Raw genomic sequence first — 10,000 nt, forward strand, 5'->3', positions numbered from 1 at the left:
ACCACCGGCGGGCGGGGAGGAGGAGCGAGGGGCCCGCGCGCTGAGCGAGAAGAGCGGTCCCATTCGCCACGAATGTCCGTCCCTCGTCTTGGCGCGGCTCGGACCCGGCCCGGGAGAGCACGACAACACCACATCGATCGGGTCAGCCCAGGCACAAGCGAGGAGGAGAAGACCCCCCCGCCAGGGCTGCCAGGAGGCGGGCGAGGACAGCCCCGGAGAGGACCCGCTTTCTGCCTCGCCCGCCCCGGCTGCGGAAAGGTGGCCGCGAGGACCCCGCACACGGAGAACGCCTGACACGCGAGGCACGTGGGCCTGGGGGAGGGGGGGAGCGGGGCACACTCTGGCGAGCACCGCGGCCACCGCGGGTGCCTGCGACAAGGGGCACGCGGGTCAGAGGGCCCGCGGCGCCCGTGCCACGCCGCCCTCGGGCACTGGAGACCGGGGGGAGGCACCGCGGCTGGACATCTGGACGCGCGAGAGCCGGCGCACGGGCCCCAGGCGGGCGGCTCAAGCGGGGAGGAGCGGGGGAGGGCGTGGGCCGTCGGTGGACCGGCGTCTACGGACCCGTCCAGGTTTCCCATCTGCTCAGCGGGAGTCACCCGGCGAGGAGAGCGTGTCAGCACCAATCTGGTGGCCCAAATCGCCCGTTTTGGGCGAGAGAAAAGCCACGCCCCGCGGCGGGAGGGGCCCGCTCCCCACGGCGAGCCCCCGGAACTGCGGCCCGGCCATCGGTCCGTAGCGCGACCCCATGGCCCCCAGCGCCCCGCCCCCCCCCGGAGCTCCCGGGATCCTCTGGTCGACCCGCGGGACGGGGTGACGGAGCTGGCCGGGGCCGCGCGGGCGCCCAGAGCCAGCCGCCTGCGCTGCGGCCAACGCGGGCCGGTCGGGGAACCCTCGGAGGGGGGACTTGGAAAAAATTCTCGGGCGGCGGGGCCCCTCCGAAGGTCCGGGCCCCGCGCGGGTCCGTGGCCGGGCCGGGGCGGGCCGGGGGCGGCAACCTCGGCCCGGGGACCCCCGGAGCGGGACTTTGAAAAAATTCTCCGACGGTCCGGACCCCACGCGGGACCGCGCCCGGGCCCGGGGCGCCCTCCGCGGGCCACCCCGGACCTACGCCGGAGGCCCCGGTGACGACCGGGCCGCGCGAAGGAAGGCGCGCGAACGGCCGGGGCGTGCCTTGTCCCGTTCTTCTGCCTGCGCCGTCTCGGTGCGGCCCGGTTCGGTCCAGCGCCGTCTAAAACACGGCACCCGGGAGCGCGGCGGCGGCGGCGGCGGCGGCGGCGGCGGCGACGGCCACCGCCTCGGCCACATGAAGCTGCGGGCCCAATTCCGGAACGTGGCTCTGGCGCCGGCGCCCCACCGTGGCCGGGACGATCCCGCCGACGCCGCCGGCGTCCCGAGACGTCGCCTCGGCCAGCGCGGCCACAGCGCCTCCCATGTCGCCGGCGCCGGAGCTCCGGAGGAAAACGATGTCAAAGCGGCCGCCAGGTGGCGGCCGACAACCGGCGCGGGCGACAGCGGGACGGATCCGGATCGGCGGCCGGCGAGGGCGCGTCGCCGGGCGGCCGGACACCCGGTCCCGTCCCGGCTCCCCCCCCGCCCCCCTCCCCCGCCTCCCAGCGCCGCCGCCGAACACGTTTCTCGGCGCGGGGCGGCCGGAAGGCGTTGGGGCCGGCCACGGCGCGGGGTCGGTTGGGCCAAGGGGATCCACCCGGCCGGGCCCTTTCCCGCCTCGGCCAGGACGATCCTGCCGACGCCGCCGCCGGCGTCCGGGAACGTCGCCTCGGCCAGCGCGGCCACATCGCCTCCCGCGCGTGTCGCCGGCGCCGGAGCTCCGGGGGAAGACGATATCAAAGCGGCCGCCAGGTGGCGGCCGACAACCGGCGCGGAGTGCAGCGGGACGGATCCGGATCGGCGGCCGGCGAGGGCGCGTCGCCGGGCGGCCGGACGCCCGGCCCCGTCCCGGCTCCCCCCCCGCCCCCCTCCCCCGCCTCCCAGCGCCGCCGCCGAACACGTTTCTCGGCGCGGGGCGGCCGGAAGACGGTGGGGCCGGCCACAGCGCGGGGTCGGTTGGGCCAAGGGGATCCGCCCGGCCGGGCCCTCCTCAGGTTCCGGAGGTGTGAGCAGGCTGTGTGGCTGGCTGCTTCTCCCTGACGGAACAGCAGTGGAACGACGGTACCAGCCCACTGCAGCAGCCGCTCTGGGAATGGTGCCTGAGGGCTCCCCGCGGGGCAGGGCCGGTAAACCCTCTCTGCCCCTGAAAGGTCTCTTCCTGCCGCTGCCCCTCAGTGCGTCGTCTAAGCCCGCCTTCGACGGTCAGGACTCGCCGCTCGTCGCAGACATACTCGTTCGCTTGTGTTTCCGGGTCTTTGTCGTCAAGAGAGCTAGGCGGAAGCGTCAGCCTATTCCACCACCTTGGCCCCATCTCCCAAAGTTCCGATCCAAGGGGGTCCGGCCCAGCCGGGCCATTTCGCCCCTCAGCCAGGAAGATCCCGTCTACCCCGCTGGAGCCCTGGAGCACCATGCCGGCCAGCCGGCGTGTCCCACTCGGGGGGGGGCCCTGGGAGGGAGGGAGGGAGGGAGGGAGGGAGGGAGGGAGGGAGGGAGGGAGGGAGGACCCCGGGAGGACCCCGGGAGGACGCCGGGAGCCAGGCCGGGCTCGAGGAGACGGAGCGAAGGCCCCGGGCCGCCGTGGCCAGCGCGCGCCCGCCGGGACCGCTTCCCATCCCGTCGGCGCCGCAGAGCTCCGGAGGGGGACGGTATCGAAGCGGCCGCCGGGTGACGGCCGACGACCGGAGCGAAGGGCGGCGGGGGGGTGGAACCGGGTCCACCTGGGCCCCGGCCGGGGCTCGAGGGTGGCAGAGGGGACAGACTCCCCCGGGCCGCCGGGGAAACCTCTCGGGAGCGTCATGGGGCGCGCGCGCGCGCTCGCCCCCGAAAGGGCCGAACGGGGGGGGGCGCCCGAGGGGATGAGCGTCCACCGGGGGCGGGAGGGAGAAGAGAGCACGTCCCAAGCGTCGGACGGGCAGGTGTTCTCCGATCCGTATCCTTTGGACGGACGCGACAAACGGGACGGGATGAGACCGCCAGTCCCCGAAGTTTTCCTCCTCGTTCTTTGAGTGCCCGCGTGGCGCAGCAGGCAGACCGGGAGACGTTTTCCGCCGTCGTCCCTGTCGCCGAGCCAACGGTACGCGTGAGGCGGGTTGAACGGGCAAATTGCGTCGGGAGGGAGGGAGGGAGGGAGGGAGGGAGGGAGGGAGGGAGGGAGGGAGCCGTGCGTTTGCCGGCATCCGCGTCGCAAAAGAAAACCACGGCCGCCACCGAGAGCGTTCTTCCTCATCGCTTTCCATCCTCCCGCGACGCGGGCGGGCAAACGGGGGGCGGGGGGGAGGCCGGGAACGCCTTCCCAGAGCCGGTACGGACCGGCTCTGGGCCCCCCGGTCCGACTGGGGAGACATCTCACCGAGGGAGGCCCTCGAGGCTCTCGGGAGCGAGGCCGGACTTAGTGAGGTCCAGCGGAGGCGCGGCGGGCCAGCCGCGAACGCCCGCCCAGAGGCCCTCGGGCGGCTCGGCCCGAGCGAGTGCTCTCCGGGCTCGCGCGGGCGGACTCGGGAAGGTGGCGTCTCCGGGGCGGGGGGGGGGGAGGGAGAGGGGTGAGTCGGCGTCTCGAGCATCGAGAGATCTCCGGCGGCTCCCGAATGCGGGCGGGCGGGCGGGCGTGTGTGCGTGAGTCGTGGGGGTGGGGGGTGGAGTGCCGGAGGGGGGTTGGGGGGTGGGAGGCCGAGAGCGGGGCGGTGGGGGGGTCGGAGGGTGGGGGCGGTGGGGGACCACGCGCCTCGGGCCCGGGGGGTGGGGTGCTGAGGTGGGCGGGGAGTTGGCAAACGTTCCGGGTGGCCTGGTGCGTGTGCGCGCGTGCCTGCGCGCGTGCGTGCGTCCGTTCGCGCGCGCGCGCGTCTGTGCGGGGGCGCGTCTTTGCGGGGGCGTGTGCGCGCGTGTCCGGGCGTGTGTGCCTGCGTGTGCGCGCGTGACTGCGTGCGTGCGCGTGCGCGTCTGCGGGCGTGCCCGTGTGCGTGCCCGCCTGCGTCTGTGGGGGCGCCTGCGCACGTGAGCGCGGGTCTGTGCGTGCGTCTGTGTGTGCGTCTGTGCGTGTCTGTATGGGTTTGAGTGCGCGTCTGCGCGTGAGCGCGTGTCTGAGCGTGTGCGCCTGTGCCTGCGCCCGCGCGCGCCTGTGCCTGCGGGAGCGGGCGCGCGCTCAGGCGGACGGGCAGCCCCCCGTCGTCGCCCTCGGTCCGCCGAACGGGCGCCCCCTTGGCCGGATGGAGAGGCTTTTCTCCGCGCCCACGAGGGGAATCGCAACGGGAACCGTAAGGCCGCACGCCGGCGGCGCTAGCGCCGCCTGCCGACGAGGGCCGCCGCCGCCGATCCCCCCCCCCGGCCCGACCCCCAGCCCCCCAACTCGGCCCGCGGTGAGGGCCGGGGCCGTATTCGGCTGGAGGGGGGGGACGGTAAGGCCGAGGGCAGCGTCGCCGTTCCCGCGTTGCACGCGTCGCCGTGCCGCGAGCGTCTCCCGGGAAGCCAGAGGAGCGAGGTGTGTGAAGCCCGTGCCGCGCGCGCGCGCGGACCCGACCGGGGTGTTCCGGGACGACCGACCGACCGACCGACCGGCCGACCGGCCGACCGGCCGGCCGACCGGCCGACCGTCGTCGTGGAAAGCTCACGGCGGACTGGACATCTGACGGGCCCCTCCCTGTCCGAGCCGACCTCCCGAGGTACGTAGGAGGGGAAGGGTACGGTAGGCTGGTTCGGCTGGAAGCCATCCCACCCCCGGGAGGCGTCGATCGACGGGGAGGCGGGACCGGGAAGGCACCGGTTTCCAATCGGACGATGGCTGAACCTTGGGCGACGGGTACGCGGACTCCTCCGTCTTCGCCCGAGTTCGCGACTCTCCGCGGGGGGAGCTTTCCGGGAAGCGGGTGACGGGCGCGCGTGCCGTCGTCCCGTGAAGGCGCGCTACTACCAAGAGGCTCCGAACGCGGGCCGTCCTCGGGGGGCGGTTTATTTTTTCTCAGTCGGGGGGGACCCCCGCCACAGGGAGAGAAACACCCGAGTTGGAACGGTGCTCGGGTGGGGAGTAGGGCGTGGCGGTGAAGACTGACGTTCGTCATCGTCGTCGTTTCCGTTTAGATAGAGAACTGACTGCGGCGCCGCTGCCGTCGCGTGCCGTCGAGCGGCTCGGGACTCGGAGCGGCCCTAGGGGAGAGAGTCGAGCCGCCCCACGGGCTTCCCAAGGAGGAGCCGGCGGATCCGAACCGCCGACGATCTCGGTCGGCAGCCGAGCTCCGAGCCGCCGCCGCCGCCGCGCCGCCGGGGCTCCGTCTTTGCACTCGGTCTCCGGTACGCGGCGAGTTGGTTTCGCCCGAGGGGCGGAACGGCTCTCGAAGAGGAAAACCCGGTTTCAGAAAAGGAAGGAGACAGGCAGAGGGAGGGGGAGGGGGAGGGGGTGGGCGGGAGGGGTGGGGGAGGGGAGGGGGATGGGGGCAGGGGAGGCGAGGGGGAGGGGAGGGGGAGGGGAGGCGGTGGTGGGAGGGACGGGGAGGGGGAGGGGGGAGGGGAGGGGAGACGAGGGGAGGGGAGGGGGAGGGGGACGGGGGAGGGGGGAGGGACGGGAGGGGGAGGGGGAGGGGAGGGGAGGGGAGGGGGGCGGGGAGGGGGAGGGGATTGGAGGGGAGGGGGAGACAGGCATACCTGGACGCCGAGCCAGCCCGGTGACGGCGTTAGGTAGAAGAAGGACGGTAGGCGCCCACGCGCTCACGCCCGTGGCTGCAGATACGGACACGCAGGCGCGTGCACGCGCCCGTGCGCGGGCGGGCGGTACGCACGGTCCGTGCCCGTGCGTACGCCTAGGGGTGTGCACGCGCGGGCGCCCGCCTCTACGTACCTGCCCGAGGGCGCGCGCGCGCGCGCCCGCGCCTGCACGCGCCTGCACCTTCGCACGGGCACCTGCGCGCGGACCTGCCCGCGCCCCCGCCTCTGCGTGGGATCGGCGAGAGCCGAAAGCGGTACCGCCGCCGCCGCGTTTTCAAGATCCTTTGGCTCACGCGCCCCCCCACCCCCTTCCGGCCACCTTCGGGGGGAAAGCCCAACTTCACGGACGGGCGGAGCGGATAGCCCTTCAGCTGCGCCTCCCTGAAATAGAACGGGAGGAGTCACGAGAGCCTTAGGAAACGGAGCGAGGCGACGAGAGGGTGCGTCGAAAGGCGGGCGTCGAGAACTCCGGCCACAGGCGTTTTCCTTCTGTAGGGTGTAGAAAGCACCCCGCCGCACGCACCCGGCGTTAGGGAGCTGTCTCGAGGGCCGCGGTTTCTACTCCGCCGACTCCTTTCAGTTGAGACGGGGCGCCTCCGAGCGTGTGTGTGCGCGCGACCCGAAGGCGGTCGTCGAGGGACGACGGCACCCTCGGTCCGCCGAACCCCCGCGCCCTCGGACGGACGGGTGGAGAAGCTCTCCTCGACGTCACGGAGGCGGTCCCGACTGAAACCGGAGGGGCACGTGCCGGCGGCGCTAGGCCCGCCGCCGCCGAGGACCGCTGGCGCCACCCCCCCCACCGCCCACCACGCACCCCCAACCCCACCCCGCCTGCGCCCTTGCTGTGGGCCCCACGCTGGCGATATCCGGATCCAGTCCGACGTGGCCGCCGGCTGCCACCCGCCAGGCGGGGAAGAGGTTTGGAGGCGGCGGAGGCGGTGGGGGCGGCGGGGGGCGGCGGGGGTGTGGGCGGTGGGGGGCGGAGGAGGAGGAGGAGGACGGACGGACGGACGGAAGGACGGGAACGCGCCCGCGCGCGCGTGCGCCCGCACCGCAGGGTGCCCTCCGGAGACACGGACGGGCCCACGGAGCACACGGAAACACGGAGATGGACGCGAGGGGGCGCGCGCGCGCGCGCAGCAGACACAACCCCGGGACGCCCGGGAGACACAGAGGTAGGCGCGGGCAGGCAGAACACGCGGGAACGCGGACGCGCGGCACCCACGGACACGGTCCGCTCGCGCACGCGCACGGGGGCCCGGACGCACGGCGACTCGCACGGACGGCGCGGCCGAAACACGGGAAGGTACGCCTCAGGGGCACACGCCCGCGGACCCCCCCAACAGAAGCCCGCCCGCAGCCAACCCCCGCCGCCCCCCCCCGAAGCGGGACGCCCACCCGCGCGGACGGAGGGAGGGGCGCGACGGGGCGGACGGCCGCGCCGCAGCGCTTCGGAGGACACGGCGCCCCCGCCACACACGCGCGACGCGATAGACGCGTCGCGCGCGAGACGGGGGCACGGGCACGAGGTACGTACGCCCGACCGCGCGACTCGCGCGCCCGCCGGCCGCGCGCCCGCGCGGCATCCCGAAGAGGGCGCGCCGCACTCGGACGGACGGGGCCGCGCGCGCGCGCGCGCACCGGAGAGGCCACGCGCGCACCCGCGCGGACACGTACGCGCACGCAGCGGCGGCGGCGGCGGCGGCGCCCTCCGGCGACACGGACGCACGCCCGGGGCACGCGGAAACGCGGAGACGCACGCGCACAGCAGACGCACGCACGGGACGCTCGGGAGACGCGGAGGTAGACGCAGGCAGGCGGAACACGCGGGAACGCGCGTCGCCCCCGCGCACACGATACACGGAGCGGGCGGGCACGCTCCACTAGGCGCGCGCGGCCTGCACTTGACGCTCGGGGACGCGGGCGCGGACGCGGCCCCGTACACGCGGCACCCACGGGCAGGCGGCACGCGGGCTCGGACGCACGCCCGGCGACGCGCGCGGACGGAGAGACGGCGCACCGGAACCGCGGGCGGGAGACGCGAACGAACGGGCGCCTCCCGCGCCGCGCGGGGGGGACGCCCACGCGGAAGGCGCGGCACGGCCACACGCCCGCGGCGCCCCCGCGCGCCCGCCGTCCCCCCAAAGTGGGACGCGCTCGAGACGGCGCACGCGCACGGACGGTGACCGCGACGCACCCGCGTCCGCCCGCCCGCCCGCCCGCCCGCCCGCACGCACGCACGCACGCACGCGACCCCGGAGGACGCGTCGCACGCGAGACACGGGGGCGCGCGCCCGAACTACGTAGGGTCGACCGCACGACTCGCGCGCCCGCCGGCCACGCGCCCGCGCGGTATCCCGAAGCGGGCCCGCTACGCTCGGACGCAGAGGCAGAGGCAGAGAGAGACAGAGACAGAGGCAGAGACAGAGACAGGCAGAGACAGAAGCAGAGGCAGAGACAGAGGTAGAGACAGAGGCGGAGACAGAGACAGAGGCAGAGACAGAGACAGACGCAGAGGCAGAGACAGACAGAGGCAGAGGCAGAGACAGAGACAGGCAGAGACAGAGGCAGAGGCAGAGGCAGAGGCAGAGGCAGAGGCAGAGGCAGAGGCAGAGGCAGAGGCAGAGGCAGAGGCAGAGGCAGAGGCAGAGGCAGAGACAGAGACAGGCAGGGACAGAGACAGAGGCAGAGGCAGAGACAGAGACAGGCAGAGACAGAGGCAGAGGCAGAGGCAGAGGCAGAGGCAGAGGCAGAGAGGCAGAGACAGAAGCGGAGACAGAGGTGGAGACAGAGACAGAGGCAGAGACAGAGACAGACGCAGAGGCAGAGACAGACAGAGGCAGAGGCAGAGACAGAGACAGGCAGAGACAGAGGCAGAGGCAGAGGCAGAGGCAGAGGCAGAGGCAGAGGCAGAGGCAGAGAGGCAGAGACAGAAGCGGAGACAGAGGTGGAGACAGAGGCGGAGACAGAGACAGAGGCAGAGACAGACGCAGAGGCAGAGACAGACAGAGGCAGAGGCAGAGACAGAGACAGGCAGAGACAGAGGCAGAGGCAGAGGCAGAGGCAGAGGCAGAGGCAGAGGCAGAGGCAGAGAGGCAGAGACAGAAGCGGAGACAGAGGTGGAGACAGAGGCGGAGACAGAGACAGAGGCAGAGACAGACGCAGAGGCAGAGACAGAGACAGGCAGAGACAGACAGAGGCAGAGGCAGAGACAGAGACAGGCAGGGACAGAGACAGAGACAGAGACAGAGGCAGAGACAGAGACAGGCAGAGACAGAGAAAGAGACAGAGGCAGAGGCAGAGGCAGAGGCAGAGACAGAGACAGGCAGAGACAGAAGCAGAGACAGAGGTAGAGACAGAGGCGGAGACAGAGGCAGAGACAGACGCAGAGGCAGAGACAGAGACAGGCAGGGACAGAGACAGAGACAGAGACAGAGGCAGAGACAGAGACAGGCAGAGACAGAGGCAGAGGCAGAGGCAGAGGCAGAGAGGCAGAGACAGAAGCAGAGACGGAGGTGGAGACAGAGGCGGAGACAGAGACAGAGGCAGAGACAGACGCAGAGGCAGAGACAGAGACAGGCAGAGACAGACAGAGGCAGAGGCAGAGACAGAGACAGGCAGGGACAGAGACAGAGACAGAGGCAGAGACAGAGACAGGCAGAGACAGACAGAGGCAGAGGCAGAGACAGAGACAGGCAGGGACAGAGACAGAGGCAGAGGCAGAGACAGAGACAGGCAGGGACAGAGACAGAGGCAGAGGCAGAGACAGAGACAGGCAGAGACAGAGGCAGAGGCAGAGGCAGAGGCAGAGGCAGAGGCAGAGAGGCAGAGACAGAAGCGGAGACAGAGGTGGAGACAGAGGCGGAGACAGAGACAGAGGCAGAGACAGACGCAGAGGCAGAGACAGAGACAGGCAGAGACAGACAGAGGCAGAGGCAGAGACAGAGACAGGCAGGGACAGAGACAGAGACAGAGACAGAGGCAGAGACAGAGACAGGCAGAGACAGAGAAAGAGACAGAGGCAGAGGCAGAGGCAGAGGCAGAGACAGAGACAGGCAGAGACAGAAGCAGAGACAGAGGTAGAGACAGAGGCGGAGACAGAGACAGAGGCAGAGACAGACGCAGAGGCAGAGACAGAGACAGGCAGGGACAGAGACAGAGACAGAGACAGAGGCAGAGACAGAGGCAGAGGCAGAGG

This window comes from Loxodonta africana, unplaced genomic scaffold (genome assembly GCF_030014295.1).
Source record: "Loxodonta africana isolate mLoxAfr1 unplaced genomic scaffold, mLoxAfr1.hap2 scaffold_178, whole genome shotgun sequence".
NCBI classification, from domain to species: Eukaryota; Metazoa; Chordata; class Mammalia; order Proboscidea; family Elephantidae; genus Loxodonta; species Loxodonta africana.